The following is a 22813-nucleotide window of genomic DNA, read 5'->3' on the forward strand; positions in this document are numbered from 1 at the left end:
AAAACGGTGTGCTATTCCTAGTTCGGATGAGGGAGATATGATCAAAACAAACCCAAGTGCTCCGAATTTAGACCTGCTTCAATGAATTCTACCTAAACTGAAACTTTGGGAACCAGTTGAGCCGGTTGAGAAAAAATTTGAAATTTTTACAAAATGTTCCTTGAAGAATAAGGAGTCCATAAAAAAAATATGGTGCACGAATTTCGAGTTTGGATGAGGGAGATATGATCAAAACAATCCTTAGTGCTCCAAATTCAAACCTGCTCCTATGAATTCTAACTGAACTGAAATTTTTTGGGGGCCTCACTTTCTTCCCTATAGCATGATGTGAACAACTAGGGAAATTGGCCATGACGGAGCTCCAAAATGAACTACACACCCACACTACATTGGACCAAAAATGAACCTACGCAAGGCTCAGAAACCGATCAATGCCAAAAGGGGGCCATGGCAGGGTCATATGAAAACATGGGTGCATGTGACACCCATAGGATAAAATGCAAGTGTCAAAGGACAAAATTGAGGGTCTACAAATATGCCCCTCTTCAGTAGAGTGAATGAACGAGTGAGTCACGAATGCAAAGTGCAAGCAATGAATGAGTGAAATGAACTATAGTGAAGAATTCAAATGACCAACAATTTTGTCCCTATACAACCATAAAGAGGCTAAGGGAATGAGCCATGCTGACTGAAGGACTAAAGGACCTAGGCACACGGCTAGAGAAAGCTAAAGGAATTTGGACACGGTGCCAGAAAAGATAGGAGAAAACCGGACGCGTTTCCGGGAGAGATATAAGATCCAAGCGCGATGCCGGAGAAAACAAAGGAAATCCGGGCACGATACCGGGAAAGATAGGAGAAAACCGGACGCATTTCCTGGAGATATATAAGATCTAGGTGCAATGCAGGAGAAAACAAAGGAAATCCGGGCGTGATGCCGGGAAAGATAAAAGGAAATTGGACACTATGCTGGAAAATAGGGGATTCGGGCACGATGCCGAAGAGCCGTTGGAATCACTAAGGGATCCGGGCACGATGCTAGAGAAAACAAAGAAAATTCGAGCGCGATGCCGGGAAAGATAAAAGGAAACCAGACATGATGCCAGAAAATAAGGAATTTGAGCACGATGCCGAAGAGCCGTCAGAATGACTAGGGGATCTGGGCACGATGCCGGAGAAAACAAATGAAATCAGGGCGATTTGCCGGGAAAGATAAAAGAAAATCGGACATGATGCCGAAAAATAGGGGATTCAGGCACGATGTCGAAGAGCCGTCGGAATGAGTAAGGGATTCGGGCACGATGCCGGAGAGCCACTGAACGACTAGTGGATCCGGGCACTATGCCGGAGAGCCGCCGAAATGACTAGGGGATCCGGGCAAGATGTCGAAGAGCCGTCGAAATGACTAGGGGATCCGGGCACAATGCCGGAGAGCCGTTGAATGACTAGGGGATCCGGACACGATGTCAGAAAGCCATTGAAATGATAAGGGGATTCGGGCACAATTCCGGAGAGCCGTCGAATGACTAGGGGATCTGGGCATGATGCTGAAGAACGCCAAAATGATTAGGGGATCCGGGAATGATGTTAGAGAGCCGCCGAATGACTAGGGGATCCAGGCAGGATGCCGGAAAGCCGTCGAAATGACTAGGGGATTCGGGCACGATGCCGGAGAGCCACCGAAATGACTAGGGGATCCGAGCACGATGTTGGAGAGCCCTCGAAATGACTAGGGGATCCGGGCATGATGTTGGAGAGCCGTCGAATGATTAGAGGATCTGGGCAAGATGCCAGAGAGCCGCCATAATGACCAGGGGATCCGGGCACGATGCCGGAGAGCCCCCAAAATGACTAGGGGATTTGGGCACGATGTGGGAGAGTCGCCGAAATGACTTGGGGATCCGGGCACGATGCTAGAGAGCCGCCGAAAGACTAGGAGATGCAGGCACGATGTTGGAGAGTCGTCGAATGACTAGGGGATCCAGGCAAGATGCCGGAGAGTCATCGAAATGACTAGAGGATCTGGGCACAATGCTGAAGAGCCGTCGAATGACTAGGGGATCTGGGCACGATGCCGGAGAGCCGTCGAAATGACTAGGGGATCCGAGCATGAAACCAGAGAGTTGTCGAAATGATTAGGGGATCCGGGCACGATGTGGGAGAGTCGCCCAAATAACTAGGGGATTCGGGCACGATGCTGGAGAGCCGTCGAAATGACTAGGGGATCCAAGCACGATTCCGGAGAGCTGCCGAATGACTAATGGCTCAAGGCACGATGTCGAAGAGTCGCCGAAATGACTAGGGGATTCGGGCACGATGCCGGAGAGCCCTTGAAATGACTAGGAGATCCGGGCACGATGTCGGAGAGCCGCCGAAAGACTAGGGGATCCAGGCAAGATGCCGGAGAGCCATTGAAATGACTAGGGGATCCGGACATGATGCCGGAGAGCCCCTGAAATGACTAGGGGATCCGGGCATGATGCGGGAGAGCAGTTGAAATGACTAGGGGATCTGGACACGATGGGGGAGAACCGCCGAAATGACTAGGGGATCCGGGCACGATGTCGGAGAGCCGCCGAAAGAATAGGGGATCCAAGCAAGATGCCACAGAGCCATTGAAATGACTATGGGATCTGGGGACAATGCCGGAGAGTCGTCGAAATGATTAGGGGATTCGAGCATGATGCCGGAGAGCCGCCGAAATGACCAAAGGATCCGGGCACGATGCGGGAGAGCCGCCGAATGATTAGGGGATTCGGGCATGATGCCGGAGAGTCGCCGAAATGACTAGGGGATCTGGGCACGATGCCGGAGAGCAGCCGAAATGACTAGGGGATTCAGGCACGATGCCGGAGAGCCGTATAAATGACTAGGGGATCTGGGCACGATTTCGGAGAGCCGCTGAATGACTAATGGATCCGGGCACGATGTCAGAGAGCCGCCGAAATGATTAAGGGATCCGGGCACGATGTCGGAGAGCCCCCGAAATGACTAGGGGATCCGAGCACGATGTCGGAGAGCTGCCGAAATGACTAAGGGATCTGAGCATGATGCCAAAGAGCAACTGAATGACTAGGGGATTCAAGCACGATGCCGAAGAGTCGTCGAAAGACTAGGGGATCCAGTCAAGATGCCGGAGAGCCACTGAAATGACTAGGGGATCCGGTCACGATGCCGGAGAGTCGCTGAATGACTAGGGGATTCGAACACGATGCCGGAGAGCCCTCGAAATGACTAGGGGATTCGAGCATGATGCGGGAGAGCAGTTGAAATGACTAGGGGATCCGGGCATGATGGGGGAGAACCGTTGAAATGACTAGGGGATCCGGGCACGATGTTGGAGAGCCACTGAAAGACTAGGGGATCCATGCAAGATGCCGGAGAGCCACCGAAATGACTAGGGGATCCAGGCACGATGTCGGAGAGCCGTCGAATGACTAGGGGATTCGAGCACGATGCTGGAGAGCCGTTGAAATGACTACGGGATCCAGGCACAATGCCGGAGAGCCGTCGAAATGACTAGAGGATCTGGGCAAGATGCCGGAAAGCAGCCGAAATGATTAGGGGATCTTGGCAAGATGCCGGAAAGCCGCCGAAATGACTAGGGGATCTGGGCACAATGTCGGAGAGCCGCCAAATGACTAGGGGATTTGGGCACGATGCCGGAGAGCTGTTGAAATGACTAGGGGATTCGAGCACGATGTTAGAGAGCCGTCGAAATGACTAGGGGATCCAGACACGATGCTAGAGAGTCGCCGAAATGACTAGAGGATTTGAGCACGATGCCAGAGAGCCGCCAAAATGACCAGGGATCCGGGCACGATGCGGGAAAACTGTCGAATGACTAGGGGATTCGGGCATGATGCCGGAGAGTTTTTGAAATGACTAGGGGATTCGAGCACGATGCCGGAGAGCCATCGAAATGACTAGGGGATCTGGGCACGATGCCGGAGAGCCGCCGAATGACTAGGGGATTGGGCATGATGCCGGAGAGCCGGTGAAATGAAGGAAACGAAAAGTAATGGCACTATGGAAAAAGGGGGGTATGCCCCAGTGTGGCGTCTAGAAAATGTCAATAAATGACTCAAATAAGCAAAAAGTCAAACCCGTCAATCATGACGAAAGAAAGGGGGTATGTCCGAGTGTGACATCAGAAAACACCGACAAACAAGAAATGAATAACCCCACCAACAAGATAGAAAGATGAGGGTTATGCCTCTGTATGACAACTCTTAAACGTGACCAAAGACGCAAAGAAAGGGTTATGCCCCAATCTAAGGCATCAAAACCATGTTAGAAAACCACAACTGCACATAGAGTCAAAGTCAAAAAGCTTGAAATATCACAAACATCCATTCATGAGGAAAAACCCTCCACTCTAATCCATAACATCCAATATCCACAAAAAAATTGATAGGGGGTATGCCCCAGTGTGTACATCTGAAACTCAAATATCTCAATGAAAACTCTGAAATACATCACTGAAGATCCAATCGTCTGAGCTAGTGAACATGACATGAATGGGGTATGCCCCAGTGTGCACACCCCTGCTGGGTCAATGAATACCATGAATTTGATTGCAGGTCAACTCCCAGAAGCACTCTGTTGTATGAAGAAACCAAGTTGAATGTGGGGCTTACTCAAACTCTGATATCCAAAACATCTCTAGGCGAAATGGACTGCCTGTGTACATGTGTAAGAGTCGAAGCCAGCATGCAAGGATGGAGGTAATGCCCCAGTATGAACATGTCAAAGCATCAAGCAAAGATGCCCTCAATGGTCCCAACTCTCTGTATCATCTGCCTTTGATCATGGACTTGAGGCAAACAAATTGAATAGAAAGGCAATATGTGACCCTCGATATTTCTCGAAACAATGGAGACATGTCGACATCCCATACTCAATCAGTAGATGGGGCCCGTCCGAATGAACCGCGTCAAAGCAAACACGAGATCTCATGGCCTCAGGGTGGTCTTACGACTCGGACCATAATGTAGGCCAGGGGTGAAAGGTGAATGAAATGATGGGAAACAAAGGCCCAAATACCCAATAACTAAATGCCAAACCCCTGTACGCAATGCCAAATATCACAGAATCATGTGAGCAAGGTGGCTCAACCTACATCCAAATGAACAACGTCAAATGATAGGTGATGTGCACCAAAGAACTCGTCGTTCATAAGGCGAGACAACGTTCGATGAGGATAGAAGAAGACGAAAAGGGATAAGATAAATAATGAATGGATGTAGTAGAAAATGAAGAAACAAGCTGGGATAGAAATACAGCAATGTACGATAATGATGAACAACTCATCCCAAGAACACCAGATCGAAGCAAGTCACTGTAAGATGGGGAAAGTGATGTAAACAATGATCTAGGGGATCGAGTGCTAAAGAAACCCAAACCTCACTCCTAATGTGTCACCCAGATCCATGGAGAAGGATCATATAATGCTCTCATCCAACTCTCAGAGGAATAATAAATCTCTCAAACCCCAATGACCTCTAATGATCCCAAGTATAACAACAAATACCAAACAAGCACTTTTTTTTTTCTTTTTTTTTTGCGCCGAACAACCAAAGCTAGCTGAATGCCACACTAACATAGTCCAACCAAAAGAACCTCAAACCTCTCATCCCAAATGGCCCCCCTTCAACCTAAGAATCCTGGATCAAAGCCTACAGGTGGAATGAAGGGTGTGACAGGCTTGACCTGTTGTTCCGGGACAAGAGCGTGTCATCATCACATAAGAAAAAATAGAAGCGAATAGAGTTGAGATGATAGAAGCAGAACTCAAAGGCAGACGAAATGAAAATGCACAATGGATGAAAGAAGAAACCATGAATGACCAAAGAAAGAACATATGAACAATGACACAAAGCTCATGATACTCATAGATCCAATCAATAAATGCAAAGCGCACAAGGGCAGGACCCCAACCTAGGTGAGAAAAGGTATGCAAGGCTAAGTGAATGAATAGGCCATAACAAACCGCATGAGACTCAACAGGCTAGCAATAGGATATATCAATGTGTGGGTATGCAATAAGGAAAATGGCTACTAAAAAATGATGGCCACCCATCTTCTGATCATGATCTCACGCATAAAACTTCTTCAGTTGATCCACATTGATTGGCTCCGTAAACTAATTTCCATCTAGGTCTGTCAGCTAGGTGGCTCCCTTTCGGGTCAAATCTCAAATAACATAAGGCCCGCTCCAAGTCGGTCTAAACTTGCCTCTAGGGTCACTAATCAATCCCCTAAGGACTTTCAGGACTAAGTCACCCTTCTGAAATTTCCTAGGCTTAACCCTCTCTCTGAATGCACGGGTCATCTTCCTCTGATAAGCCTGAACATGATTTGCTGCCCTTAATCTCCTCTTATCTAGAAGGCTAAGCTAGTCATAACGGGACTGAGCCCACTTAGTCTCAAATATTTACTGCTCTAATGCTACTCTCAAGGATCCCATCTCAATCTCAACAAGCAGCATTGCCTCCATATCATACAGCAAATAATACGGGGTAGTCCTAGTAGAAGTATGAAAAGATGTACGGTAAGCCCATAATGCAAAAGAGAGCTTCTTTGACCAATCCCGAGAAGTCTCAACCATCTTTCTTAAAATCCTCTTGATATTTTTATTTGCGGCCTCAACTGCCCCATTAGTCTACGGCCTGTACGTAGACGATTTGTGATGCTGAATGCCATACTCCTAAATCAATGTATCCACTTCGCCCTTGAAATGCACCCCTCTGTCGAAAATCAGCTTATGGGGGACCCCATATCGATAGATAATATGTGACTTGATGAATTTGGCTACCCTGGTCGCTGTCAATCTAGCATAAGAAGCAGCTTCCACCCACTTGGTGAAATAATCAACGGCAACTAAGATGTACTCATGCTCGCTGGAAGACTTGGGCGAGATCTTTCCAATAACATCAATACCCCACACTGAAAATGGCCAAGGGGATGTGAGTGCATGCAACTCTGAAGGTGGCACGTGAATGAGATCACTGTGCATCTGGCACTCTGGGCACTTCTGAACGAACTGGCAACAATCTGCCTCCATGGTCAAGCATAAATAACCTGTCCTCATAATCTTTCGGGCCAGCATATGTCCTCCCATGTGTGGGCCACAAACTCTTGCATGAACCTCTCTCATTACTCGATCTGCAGAGGCACGGTCTAAACATAACAATAATAAGCCCTCGGGCGATCGTCTGTACAAGGACTCTCCATAAATCACGAATCTAGTGGCTAGCTGCCTCAAAGCTCTCCTATCCTTGGTTGAGGCTGACTCAGGGTAAGCGCCACATAACAGGAACTGATAAATGTCATGATACCAGGGCAGCTCATCTTGGTCCTCAATATCCCCAATCAAACAACAGTAAGTTGGTGCGGACCTAGTCTCAATCAGCAATGTTTGCATAGTCACTTCCGCAGGAATCTCAATCACAGAAGCCAAGGTGGCTAACGCATCAGCAAACTGATTTTCTGCCCTAGGCAGATGTATATATCTCAACTCCTCAAACCTATCAACCAAAAAATCGAAATAAGCATGATAGGGCTTCAACTTCTTATCCCAAGTCCTCCAAATGCCCTGAGTTTGCTGAATAACCAAGTTGGAATCCCCATGGATCTCCAACTGTCTGACTTCAAGGTTTAGCACAGTCTCCAGACCTGTGATGCACACCTCATACTCAACAATATAATTCATCAGTTGATGATGATTAGAGAATGCCAACTGGACTGATCTGGGAATATGATCACCCTGAGGTGATATCAATAGGATACCGATACCAAACCCCGACTGATTGGCGACACCAACAAAGTATAACCGCCATCTTGCAATACTAGTCACTGAGACAAGCTGCTCATCAGGGAAATCATCATCAATCGGTTTGTCGTCAGATACGGGCAAAAAAGCCAAATGATCTACAACAATGATCTTTTTTACTGACTTCTGTATAACATACTGAATATCAAACTCTGTCAATAGCACCAACCATCTCATGAGCCTACCAGTTAAGATAGGCCTATCAAACAAATATCTCAATGGATCCAATTCCGAGACCAATAATATGGAATACTCTATCACGTAGTGCCTCAACCTCTTGGTGGCCCAAACTAGTGCTAAATAGAGGTGCTCAATCATAATGTATCTGCACTCATACTCCAGCATCCTCTTACTCAGATAATAAATGGCTTGCTCCTTCCCTGAATCATCGAGCTGAGCTAACATGCATCCTAAAGCCATGTTTGAAACGGACAAGTACAGAAGCAGAGGCCGCCCCTGTGTGGGAGGCACTAACACTGGAGAAGAAATGAGACACTCCTTAATCTTCTCGAACGTGCGCTGGCAATCATCATTCCAAACTATAGGCTGGTTTTTCCTCAAGAAACGGAAGATAGGCTCGCATATGTCTGTCAATCTAGCAATGAAACGACTGATATACTGTAGTTTGCTAAGAAAGCCTCTAATCTCTCTCTCAGTCCTCAGAGCAGGCATGTCAAGTATGGCTTTGATATTTTCGGGATCAACCTCTATACCACGCTTACTGACGATGTGCCCTAGCAATTTCCTAGAAGTCACCCCAAAGGTACACTTCTTGGGATTCAATCTTAGCCTGAACTGTCGGATCCTCTCAAAGAATATCTATAGTGCTGCTAAGTGATCTGCCCTATCTCGGGACTTCACTATCATGTCATCAACATATACCTTGATGTCTCTGTGCATCATGTCGTGGAATAAAGTAGTAGCAGCTCTCTGATAAGTGACTCCCACATTCTTCAACCCAAATAGCATAACTCGGTAGCAGTAAGTACCCTACTCAGTGATGAAAGAAGTCTTCTCCATATCATTTGAAGCCCTTAGAATCTGATTATAGAAAATCCATCCATGAAGGACAACATCGAATGCCTTGCAGTGCTGTCAACTAGCATATCGATGTGCGGGAAGGGAAAATCATCCTTAGGACTGACCTTGTTTAGATCTCGGAAGACAACTCAAACTCTAAATTTGTTATCCTTTTTGGGAACAGGGACGACATTAGCCAGCCACTTAGTATACTCAACCACTGACAAGAAGCCAACAACGAGTTGCTTCTGAATCTCCTTTTTCACTTGCAAACTCCATCGAGGGCGTAGTCTCCTCAATTTCTGCTTAACTGGCCTAACATGTGGCAAAATGGGTAGGTGATGCTGAACTATAGTGGAGTCAAGGCCTGGCATGTCCTCATACGACCATGTAAATAGATCCAATTATGACCTGAGCAGGTCAATCAATCTACTCCTCTCATCAGGAGATAGGGAAGAGCCAATCCTAAGCTTCCTAGGCTGGTCAAGTGCCCCAAAATCTATCAACTCAATGCTACCAAAAATGGGTGTAACTTTCTTATCTTCCGTATCTGAATCAGAATCACACTCTGACTGACCACTCAATGGGTCATCTGTGTCTCCCACATCATTAGCATCACATATATGTGCTGTGGGTGCTAGTGGTGCAATCAAAGGAAAATGCTGTGACATAGGCAAATACTTGAAAATACTCATGTCATTATTACCATCAGAAATGTCATCAAAGCGGGTGACAAACCCGGACATAGTGTTAAAAGAAAAAGGTGGGTCCATAGAGTCGGACGCTCCCTTAACAGAAACAGTATCATGAATAATATTAGTCGCAACAAGTCCATCACCATCAAACTCAAGCATAGAAATCCCAAACACATCAAAAGCAGATCGGGACCCAGGTGAGGAAGCATCCAGAATACGGCCAGTGCCGATCATGTTCATCGCGTCAGTGCAAACGTCATAAAGTGTCACATCATCAGAATCAATCATAGAAACTCCAAACATGTCAAAAGTAGAATGGGGCCCACGCGGGGCTGTGTCAAGGATACGACCAATGCCGATCATGTCCATCTCGTCCATATAAGTATTAGGCAGAATCACACCATTGGAACCATATCCCAAATCCATAGGCAAGTTGTAGTCAGGGATCTCCTTAGGAAAGCACATGGAAAACACACTGGCTCGATCCGGTGATGGGGATGCAACTATCATGGCCTCGGGTGGCTCGGTGGTCTTAGAACTCAAACACATCTGTCCTAGGGCCTGCTGAATGCCTTGAATCTCAACTGCCTCAGGAACACGGTCAACTCCCTCTGTGCGGGGTGCATGCTCTGATCCTCTGGTAAAATAGTTAGCCAACTGAAAAGTGTATGGATGAAGGGGGTAATCGAATGGAACCTCAGACCGTGGAGGTGAATACTATGGTAGATATGACGGATCAGGTGAACAACATTAAGGGCCATTCGCCAAATATTTGGAGTGTGGTATCGTTCCTCAGTACACCATGCCAGGGACTCCAAGCCAAAATGGTGTAGTAGAGAGGCGAAACCGTACTCTTAAGGATATGGTAAGAAGTATGATTAGTCATTCCATCTTACCAGAATCACTTTGGGGCGAAGCTATCAAAACTGCAGTTTACATTTTGAATAGAGTACCAAGCAAAGCAGTAGCCAAAACCCCATATGAGTTATGGACTAGCAAGAAACCTAGTATTAAGCACTTGTATGTTTGGGGTTGTCCAGTTGAAGCTAGGCCTTACAAGCCAAATGAAAAGAAATTGGACTCCAGAACAGTGAGCTGCTACTTTGTAGGGTATTCTGAAAGGTCGAGAGGTTTCAAATTTTATGACCCCTCATCTAGATCCTTCTTTGAAACGGGTAATGCTAAGTTCATTGAGGATGTTGAGTTAAGTGGGAGAGAATCATTAAGAAAGGTAGTCTTTGAAGAGGAATCTGTTAGTATTCCTACGACTAGACATGGTCATATTATGTTTGATGACACTATTCAGAATGTACAGTCGATAACATAAATTCAAGACACACCTGAAATTCCTCCTGCTCAAGTTATGGAACCGATTCAAGTTCATGAAGAGGTAACTCAACAACCTCAAGAACCTCAAGTACAAGTGCCACTGAGGAGATCCACTAGAGAAAGGAGAAGTACAATATAAGATGATTATGTTGTATATCTCTAAGAACATGAGTTTGACATGGGTCTGGAAGACGATCCAATTTCAGTTAGTCAAGTCAAACAAAGTTCTAACTCTGAAAAGTGGATAGAAGCCATGAAGGAAGAGATGAAATCAATGAAAGACAATGGTGTTTGGGACCTAGTAGAGTTGCCTGAAGGTGTAAAACCGATTGGTTGTAAATGGATTTTTAAGACCAAACGGGATTCAAAAGGCAATATTGTTAGGTATAAGGCGCGCCTAGTCGCAAAAGGTTTCACTCAAAAGGAAGGCATTGATTATAAGGAGACCTTTTCATCGGTTTCGTCAAAGGACTCCTTTAGAATCATCATGGCACTTGTAGCTCATTATGATTTAGAGCTGCATCAAATGGACGTTAAAACTACGTTTCTTAATGGTAACATTGATGAAACAATATACATGGTGCAACTGGAGAACTTTGAGTCTAATGATTCAAAGCAACTTGTATGCAGATTAAAAAGGTCCATATATGGTTTAAAGCAAGCATCCCGACAATGGTACCGAAAGTTTCATCAGGTGATTACTTCATTTGGTTTTAAGGAGAACACCGTTGATCAATGCATATACCTCAAGTTCAGTGGGAGCAAATTCATTATCTTGGTGCTATATGTTGATGATATTCTACTTGCAAGTAGTGATGTGGGACTTTTGCATGAAACCAAGCGATTTCTATCTAGTAGATTTGATATGAATGATCTTGGTGATGCATCTTTTGTGCTGGGTATACAAATCTATAGGGATCGTCCAAGAGGTATACTTGGGTTTTCACAAAAGGCCTACATTGATAAAGTGTTGAGTATATTTGGCATGAACAATTGTGCACCAGGAGACACACCTGTAGCAAAAGGTGATAAATTTAGTTTGCACCAATGTCTGAAAAATGAACTTGAGAAAAAGGATATGGAGAGGTTTCCCTATGCCTCGGCAATAGGAAGTCTTATGTATGCACAAGTTTGTACGCGTCCGGATATTGCGTACATTGTTGGAATGTTAGGTAGATATTTGAGTAACCTAGGTATGGATCATTGGAAAAAGGCAAAACGGGTTATGCGATATTTACAAAGAACTAAAGATTATATGCTCACATACCGTAGATCCAGTCATTTAGAAATCGTGGGATATTCGGACTCCGATTTCGCGGGATGTCTTGACAGTAGGAGATCCACTTTAGGCTACATCTTCATGTTGGTTGGAGGAGCAGTTTCATGGAAAAGTGTTAAACAAACACTTATTGCTTCTTCCACCATGGAGGCAGAATTCATAGCTTGCTACGAGGCATCAAACCATGGGATATGGCTGCGAAATTTTATCACTCGGTTGCGAATTGTTGATGGGATTGAGAAACCATTGAGAATCAATTGTGATAATAAAGCCGCAGAATTGTATTCTAAGAACAACTGAAGTTCGTCAAAGTCCAAACACATTGACATCAAGTTCTTGGTTGTGGAAGAAAGAGTTCAGAGTCTTCAAGTATCGATTGAACACATAAGCACAAACTCCATGATTGCGGATCCACTCACTAAGGGTTTGCCACCCAAAGTATATCATGAGCATATCACACATATGGGTGTTGTACGCATTGATGATGTGCTAGTATAGTGGGAGTTTGTATTTAGATTTTGTGTTTGTTTTCTTGATGTGATATTATGTTATGTTATATGTACAGACTTTGTTTTTTAAAAGATCATTGTGTTTGAATACTCTGAATTAAAATGATGACTTTCAAAAGTCGTTTAGCATCTAATGTTGAAAGTGGAATTTGACTATTTTTAGTCATAAAGTAGAACCAATTGGAAATAGATATATTAAAGATCACATTCTATGTAATTTCCATGTTACACATCCATACTTGATCTATGTTGCTAATTTTTGTTAATGTGGTGATCATTGATGGGTCTAGTTAAATTATGATTAACGAAGGCCGCTTTAATCCTATGTTAACATAATTAGTAGACTAGATTGTTTAAGGATATTAAAATAGAATAGCAAGATGAGCTCAATAAAGTACTATCATGAACATTGTTTTGTAATATATATGGTCTAAGTGGGAGATTGTTAAGATACGAACTCACATATCTCACAATAATTCATGACTAAGCTATTCACCTCTTCAATTTGTTTTCTATTCGTTCAAGAGTATGGGCCACCTATGTGTAGAGCCCAAACGCCATCACGAGCCTTAGATAATGGGCCAGACTCGTGAGGCCCAATAGCCCAATGGGTATGGTCCCTAAGGCAGGAGGGTATAAAAGGTCAAGGGTCTGTTCATTTTGTAATATCACATTTTTGAATAGAACAGAACCCTAATCTCTCCCGCTTCCCATTACTAGAGAGAATCCAGTGACGGTGGCTACCCTCCTCGGCCTTAGAAGATCTATACATCTTCAACCAAAATTCAGAAATGAATTCGGGTATGTTCCATGTGAATAAATACATGTTCTAAATGAATTGATAAATATATCCTGCATATGTTTTGGTGATAATGGAGATCAAAGACATATAACATCAGCATCCATGTAGGAATAAAACAAGTGCCCTTCACCACTTTCCTTTTTGAAATTATCCAACACTTCCTAAAATCACTACCGAATGTACTCTTATTTTGATACCAACAATCCCCTTAAGAACGATTGGAGCCGTAAGGGATGGACCAAAAAATATGGGTACTTTGTTTTACTGGAGAAGAACCGAAGAAGGCGAAGTCATCTAGGAAGTTTTAAGATTTAAGCTCCAACTAGAAGGGGGTGGTAGATAAATTATGGTTTTGAGGCTGAAATTGAAGGCGAAAATCTGGGTCAATGACGTTAATCTCCCTTGAGATTTTTAATTTATTTTCTTCACCAGAGTTTTACTGAAAGAGGCAGCTCTAGGATGATCTCCGCTTTTTTCATTACAACATTCATACAATATTTTTATTTTTATTTTTGAGTTCATTAAATTATTTCACTTCCGGTGAGTCTTCTTCAGCCCATATTCGTATTTAGCCCAACGCGAAAGGCAGTCTCTAAAGCAGAGACTTTCTCACCAAGGATAAAAATATTAGTAATCATGGATATATCCGTAATTACCGATATATCGGTACTTCGATTTTACGGATATATTAACTATATCGAAGATATATTGATGAATATTTTAACATAAAATATCAATGATATAAAAATTGATAAAAATTATGAAAATATTAAGAAAAACTCTAGAAAATTATATAAAAATTTAAAATAGACATTTTAAAGTTATTTTCTTTTTTTTTAAAAGTTGATATATATATAATTTTTCATAATTGATAATAATATCCTCTACATCAAGAAAAATATAAATTTTATAAGTGTACATTTATGATTAAATTATATTATATATTATTTTACAATAATATTATGATAACATGTCTAATTTTAAAATATATTTAATATTAAAATTATGATCCATTTTAATTTAAAGGTATTCATTGATATCAAATAAATAATAATATATGTATAATTTTTTTAATATTTATATTTTTTATATTTAATAAATATATAGATAAAAAACCTATTAAAAAAATTATGTTTTTATATTTTTGGTAATAAATTAAATCAAATGTAAAAATAAAATAATTAGAATTAATTTATTATCGATGAAATATTGGTTGAAATGCGAAAAAAAATACAAAAATCGATGAAATATTTTATCTGAAATATCGATTGATGGATACATCTTTCCAAATTTTATATCGGGATCCATAGATATTGGATATATCAATAATATATCGGTGATATGTCCGGATATTATAAACCTTGTTTCTTACAAATGTCCCAACCCCAACCCAATAAGTTCATTGGGTTGTAAGTTGTAAGTTGTAACCCATAATGGAATTTTGGTGGGATAGAAAAATAACAAAATAGGTAACTTAAAGAAAATAATGGTTGTCCTTGTTTTTATTTATTTATTTATTTTTTATTTTTTAAGAGTTAATTCATGAGGTTAAGTGGTTAAAAAAAATTAAAATGAGAAATAAATAAATTAAAAAAATATGGTATAATAATTGATAATTGGATAGATAACTCCACTAGTTAATGATGTGTTTACTCCATTTGTAGAAATGAAATCGATGAGTTTGATTCCTACTTCAACCATGACACTTAGGGCGTGTTTGATACACGAGAATGAGAAGTGGGAATGGATATTTCATTTCTTTTCTCATTCATTCCCATGTTTATATAGCTTAAATGATGAAAGGAATAGAATTAAAAGAAATTTCAATGGAAATGAAATCCCACTTATAATTGGGATTTCAATTCTCTCCAACTATGAGGTATTTTGATTCCTAGTGCAAGTTATTTTTAAAAATACTCTTCAAAATTTTAAAAATTAAAAACTTCTTTAGATAAATTGATTTTTAAAATATATATATATATATATATATATATATATATATATATATATATATTAAATTAATAGATTTATTTTGTTAAAAGTAAATAATTCAAAATTAATAATTGGTAATACTATTCTATTTTAAATTAATATAAAAAAATAAAATTTAATTTTTTAAGGTATAAATGAGAAATTTTTTTTTCATCATATGCATACATGTATTACTCAATTATGAACATTTTAAATTATTTTATTTAATCTATAATTAATTAATCAGTTTTTAAAATTTCAAATTAGTCTTAAAAATTTAAAAATTTATTAAAGAATTTAAAGCATTAATTATGTCTATTATTTTCCATAGTCATTATATATATTTTGTAAGTTTTCAATTATTTTTTAAAATTATTAAACTTATTAATAAATTCAATATAAAGTTTTACTTGATTTGAAACTCATTAAAATTATAAAAATAAAGATAAATGAGTTATAAGAAAGATAAATAAATTATTAAAGAATAATCTTGAATTATTATTTAGAAAAATAAAAACAACTCATATTAATATAAACATTAAACTCAAGTTAATTATATAAAAAAATAAAAATAGATTTTTTTATAAGGCTATCACATTTTTTTTTTTTTTAGTTTCTTACTATTACCAAATAGTTCAAATCAATTATTTTCATTTTTATTCTATTTCTAGACAATTATCTAAATACTTCAATCACATTACTAATTCTGGTTCTATTTCCTTTCATTTTGTGGTTTTTCTTTTCTATGTAAGAAATCTCAAACCAAGGATAGCCATAGTGATATGGTTGGTCTTTTAGCTGGAAGGGGAACCTGATTACTGGACCATGGTGGGTGCATCTTGACACCCTCCACTCATCATGGCTCGCCCCAATCTCTACAATGCATCAAGGAAATACCTCCTATTCAATACAAAAACTAGTTCGGGGATGTTTGGTACGCGAGAATGGGGAGTGGGAATGAACATCTCATTCATTTTCTTCCCATTCCCCATGTTTTGGATAACTTTTATGAAGATAGGAATGAAATAAAAAATTATTCCAATATAAATTAAATTCCACTTATATGCACGATTTCAATTCATTACAAGTAGGTAATATTCTAATTCATTCATCTCATTAGATAATATAAAATGACCTAAAATTACTATTTTACCCTTAGATTTCATTCATCAAGCCTCTAGTTCCTCTATCTTCTCTACAAAGCTTGATGCATGAAATCTAAGAGTAAAATAGTAATTTTAGGTCATTTTATATTATCTAATGGGATGAATGAATTTGAATACTACCTACTTGTAATGAATTGAAATCCTACGTATAAGTGGAATTTGATTTATATTGGAATCATTTTTTATTTCATTCCTATCTATATAAAAGGTTTGAGAAAATCACCTGGTGCTCTAGAAAATCACCTAGAGACTTGTTCATTGGCTCCTTCTAGAGCACCAGGTGATTTTCTCAAACCTTTACCAATCTAATTTCAGTTTTCGAATAAGTTAAACTTTCCACAACATAAAGTTTAGAAAAAAATTTCTTCCCTATGAATGGAATGTTTTTTATTGATTTGTGTTTGGAATTTTGAGGTGTTTTTTTATTTTATTTTATGGACTTAGCGGGTGTTTGGTTCAATCATGTCTTGCTTTTCTTTCGAGTAGTTTTGGATGCACTTGATAGGTTTTCTTGTTCATTAAGAGCCTAGCTGTGGAGGTTACAAATGGGGGATCTGGCGTTGGTATTACTAGATTCATTGGTTTTGAATTATTGAGAATGATATTGTTTTCTTTTCAATGTGGATCCCTTGCTTTTTGTGATCCTTAGCCACTTCTTATTTTCTCTTCACCTAGCATTTTTATGGGTTTCTAAGAGACAGTCCAGTATGCACAAGGAAATATAAGTGAGTGGTGCAGAAATAAGTGATACTTTCTCCCAATTTACAATATCTATGGAACAATAATGTAACCAAGGAAGTAAATATATTTTCATTTTCTTGTTCCTAACTATATATATTATTTAAAAAAAAAACAATTATTCATTATCATGAAGTTTTCATCCCTTGTTAGAATTTATAATTAAAATATCATCATGTCTTCTAATATACTTACATATACAAACTCTCATCATGTCTTCTAATATACTTACATATCTAAAAGTTTGTTTTCTCCTTATTTTCCAATTCTTAAAGCAAACTAGTATAATAATATTTGTTTTCTTCTTATTTCATTTTCTTAAAACAAACTAGAACAACAATATTGCTAGCACTGAATTGTAAAATGTTTATTGTTACTAGTTTCTGCATTTATTCATCCATTAATCCATTCATAGAAAATCTTTCCTTTGAAGTAGACGAAAGATTTATGGAGTCTATATATCCTAAGCTAAAAAACTAAATTATTTTTTTTGTTAATAGTTTCTCAATTAAGTTCCATTCCCCAATTAATCTCTGAAAACAAATTTTTATTTTTATTATTATTATTATTATTATTATTATTATTATTATTATTTTATAAACTTTAGTCATTGAGAAAATTTCTTTTTATAAGAGATTTCATATATTTTTGTAGATATGAAATATCAACCAATAGTTTTGCATTTATCAACATTTTGTTAGTGAAGATGAGTTTTTTTTTCTTTTCTAATGACAAAGAAATAATATCATGCGGAGTACTTAAATTCTTTTAGAAAGAAATTTTTTTGGAAAATTAATGTCCATGGGAATGCATACCACTATACCAGATGGAACAAGACGAATAAAAAAAAAAAATCTTATATCCACCTTATTATGGTACGATGGGCATATGATCCTTTAATTACTTAGTTGGAACATGATAAGTTAGGTTTTCAATGCAAGTGAAGTTTTTTCTTCCATTGAAAATAATTAGTAATATAGAAATTTAACATTTAGTATTAGTTCTTCTAATTTCTAAGTCACCCTACTGACCTTAGATTTTTAATTTCGAGGATTATAGTTTATTGAATCAAACCTCTTCTTTCTTTAAAGTTTGAGGCTTCTGGTTCTATGTAGTCAGCATTCCTTTTCATGGGTTTCCCTTTTTCTCAATGTACTAATAACTTATACTTAGTAAAAAAAATCCTAATTATTCTAGCTCAAGCATGCCTTGATGTTTGCCATATCATGATCCTTTTACTTTCTTGTTAGTACTTGAGTATTGCTTTACTTTTTCATTAACTTTAGTGGTAGAAAGTTTGTAGACAACATTTTATTGTCTAATGATGAGTTTGACCATTGTTGATCAAGTAGAATTTTATGGTTGAGCCCTTATAGCTCACTTTCTTAGCACTTTCCATCACAAACAGAGTGTTGAACCCTTGTTTTCTTTTTTTGTTACTTTGACACAGTATAAGTTGCAGAGATTTGAAAATTTTCTCCTTCAAATTTTCTTTGCCTTTTTGTAAATGTTGGTACTTTCTTGGATTTTCAATTTTCTTTCATTATTACTTGTATTTTCTTAGAAAATACAACTGTTTTGTATTCATTTTCCATTTAATCACTATTTATCTTATGGTCTAATTCTAGTTGAATTATGATAATTTGTTATCATTTTTAACTTTCCTTCAAATTGTGTTTGAACTTGTGTTGTTGATCTACAATACAAATTGGCTAGGATTTTTGTCTTGGTTTTTGAAATATTAAAGAAAGGGAGAGAAGAAAAGATTTTTGAATTTTCCAATATTGTTATTTATTATTTTGATTTTGGATGGGAACCTCTCCTGTATACCAGTCTTCTCAAGGAAGTGTTAAGTTCCATTAGGAAATTTTATTTTAAAAACTGATTTGTCATTGTCATCCACTATAAGGATTATCAAATTCAAAGCAAAACTTCATGAAATGGATTAACAATGGTTTGCATCATAGCTTTTTCTATAGTAGCAAAACATCTTTTCTCTATAATTTGTTAGATAAATTGCAAACAATGTTTAATTTTTTTTCACCTTTGTGATTAAGACTTTTACATAACTATGTATCTTATTGAGATGGAAAGGTAAAACCAACTTACCTTGATTCTCTATGTCATAGTGAACTTACTTAATATGTTTATTGTACTTTGTATTGCTACAATGAAGCATTATCAGAAGCAAACATTAATGGAAAGACTTGTAAATGGAGTGTTCTTGAGACTTGAAGTGTTCTACACTTCATACTATAAGAATATAAAAGACAGAAGAAAGTAAAAATAAAAAAATAAAAAAATTCAAATAGTGTTAAATAGTGTATAAATAGCAACATTGCTATTCAAATAGTGTTTAAATAGTAATATTACTATTCAAATAGTGATGTTTGTCTTCAACATGTAATTTTCAAGAAAAGAATGTGAAGAAAGAGAGTAAAAGCATTTACTCCTTCTAAAGACCTTACAGAAAGATTTCTGACAAAGAAAAGAAATTATCTTCGTTGCTTTGCATCAAGACAACCAGCTGTCTCCTCTAATAAGTTTCAGATTTCAATTTCGTGGATTCCAACAAGTTTCAAGTCCGTTAAATATCTTTATAAATAGAGACATGAAGTTCATTTCAAGGCAGAGGCAAGCAAGCGAGAATTAGAGCTATCAAGAGTGTTCTCCAAAATTTTCTCTTAGCTTTTGTTATCCATCTCCTTTGAAAAAACCTTTCATTTGTAATAAAATCCATTTACTGTCAATAAGCTTGTATCAACAACTCTCTTGAAAGTCAAGGTATAATTTCAATACAAAGTTTTATTTCAGAATCAATTTATGTATTCTTGTGTTCAATTTTTATGTTTATTTTTTTTTGTTTTATTAGACAAAAATTATCTTTTGATTCATAAACAGAATTAATCTTTTGATTCATGAGTTGTTTTATTTCAGAATCAATTTCCGTGTTCTTGTCTATGAATCAAAAGATAATTTATGTATAATAAAACATAAAATAAACATAGAAATTGAATACAAGAACACAAAAATTGATTTTGAAATAAAATAGTCCATAAATCAAAAAATTAATTCTGTCTATGAATCAAAAGATAATTTATGTCTAATAAAGCATAAAAATAAACACAAAAATTGAATCTGAAATAAAACTTTGTATTGAAATTATACCTTGATTACAAGAGAGTTGTTGATACAAGCTTGTTGAACAAAGAGATTTGATTACAAAGGAAAATGTTTTGAAAGGAGAGAGATTACAAAAGCTAAGAGAAATTTTTTTGAGAACACTCTTGATAACTCTAATTCTCACTTACTCACCTCTGTCTTGAAATGAACTTCATGTCTCTCTATTCATAAAGAAATTTGACGGACTTGAAACTTGTTGGAATCTATGGAATTGAAGTAGATTGAAATCTGAAACTTATTAGAGGAGACAAATGGTTGTCTTGATGTAGAGCAATGAAGATAATTTCTTTTCTTTGTCAAAAATATTTTTGAAGGTTTTTAGAAGGAGTATCTGCTTTTACTCTCTTTCTTCACGTTCTTTTCTTGAAAATTACATATTGAAGACAAACATCACGACTTGAATAGTATTATTACTATTTAAACACTATTCAACACTTTTATTTATTTATTTTTTTAATTACATTCTTCCATCTTTTACATTCTTATACTTCTTTCATCAAATTTTTTTTAAAGATTATTATATAAATACAGGGAGACAAAAGTACATAAATACTTTAAGATACAATTGTACAAAAAGATTCTTGAAATCTTTTAATCTTTTAATCAGAGCTTCCAAGAGAAGTTTTTCAAATTCGCTTCGAGCTTGCTTTTTTTGAACATATTCCTTTTTGTACTTATCTATAAGATAAGAAAATTGAGCTTGGAATAGGAGAGGGAATTCTGGAAAGACATTTTTCAGAAATGAATAATTAAATTATACAAATCATTTTCTTCAATAAATAGAAGAACAATTCAAAATGTCTCTAGATTCAGTAGTTACACTCCTTTCAACTATTAATGCAATATCTAATAATTTTGTAAACAGAAAAAATTATTATTCAAAGCCTTTTTTCCTGATGTCTAATTAGAAGAAAGAAATTATCAATTAGCTACAAGTTATGATGGTAGTAGTTTTTATGAATGGAATATAGATGGAATAAGTGAACATCAAATAATTAATTTACTTCATGAAATAATGATGGCTGCTAATGCTTATAGAATCAAAATTGATAATTATGATTTTCATGTTGTAGTGCCTTAGTAATAGGGTTCACTGGTTTACTTAAAGGATGTTGAGATCATTATTTGAGTCAAACTAATAGAGAATATATATTAAATGCAAAAAAGACAATAATTAAAGAAGAAGGAACATCAATTCAAACTTATGAAGAAAATGCTATCAATACTTTAATATTTGCAATAACAAAACATTTTATAGGAAATCCAATATATTTTCAAGAAAGAACCTCTAAATTTCTCAATAATTTTAGATGTCCAAAACTTCAAGATTTCAAGTGGTATAAAGACGTTCTTAGTCAAAGTCATGGCTAGACTTGATTATGAAAGTCATTATTGGAAAGAAAATTTTATATTAATAAATTATTAATATTGATTTATTGATTTTCATTATTGGAAAAAGGACAATAATTAAATATTTTTATTCATAATCACCAACCACTCATAAATTCAATATATTTTCAATTTTGGTTTATTAAAGATAAATTAATTAGATATCTTATTTATGTGTCTAAGATTGTACTAATGTTTAATTTTTCTTTATAGATGGAGGAAAAATGGATTAATTTTGGGAAATTTACTCTTCCAGTATTTCCTAAAAGTAATCTATCATTTCGGATTCATAAAGATATAAAAAACTTAGACAAATCACATAAATGCATTTAGACAACCTCTAGAATGCACGGAGTGATATTCAAAAGTTGGTAACTTTAAATGCATTATTATTTTTTAAACATAAAAATAATAATTTAGACAACTTTTCTAACCCTTCAAGTTCTGATATACATTGCACTCCATTGGATATAGATCTTGACAATTTTAATTGTAGGAAATAAAGAAAAATATCTAAAGTAGAGTCAAAAACTGTAATTTCAAAAAAAAATTCTAAATGAATTTCAAAATAAATTCCCAAAACTTTCAAAAATTGATCAAGAATTTCAAAAATCAAGATTTTCCTTTTATCAACAAAAGATTTTAAATCTCCCTCAAGACCTTAGGCATATAATTAGTGTAAAAGCCTAAGCTACAAGAGAAGCAAAGCAAGAACATATAATGCAATTCCTTATTGACTGTAGTACTTTTGGAGTTACTATTTAAGTAATGAGTTTTATTTGGCAATCTCATTATGACAATATCAATAATGAGTGTCTAAAGCTCAATCCTTTGTGTAAGGAAATTCCACTGGAAATGCAAGACTATAAATGTGCTTTCATTTACAGTATTTGCAAGG

This window comes from Vitis riparia, chromosome 16, assembly GCF_004353265.1.
Source record: "Vitis riparia cultivar Riparia Gloire de Montpellier isolate 1030 chromosome 16, EGFV_Vit.rip_1.0, whole genome shotgun sequence".
Lineage (NCBI taxonomy): Eukaryota > Viridiplantae > Streptophyta > Magnoliopsida > Vitales > Vitaceae > Vitis > Vitis riparia.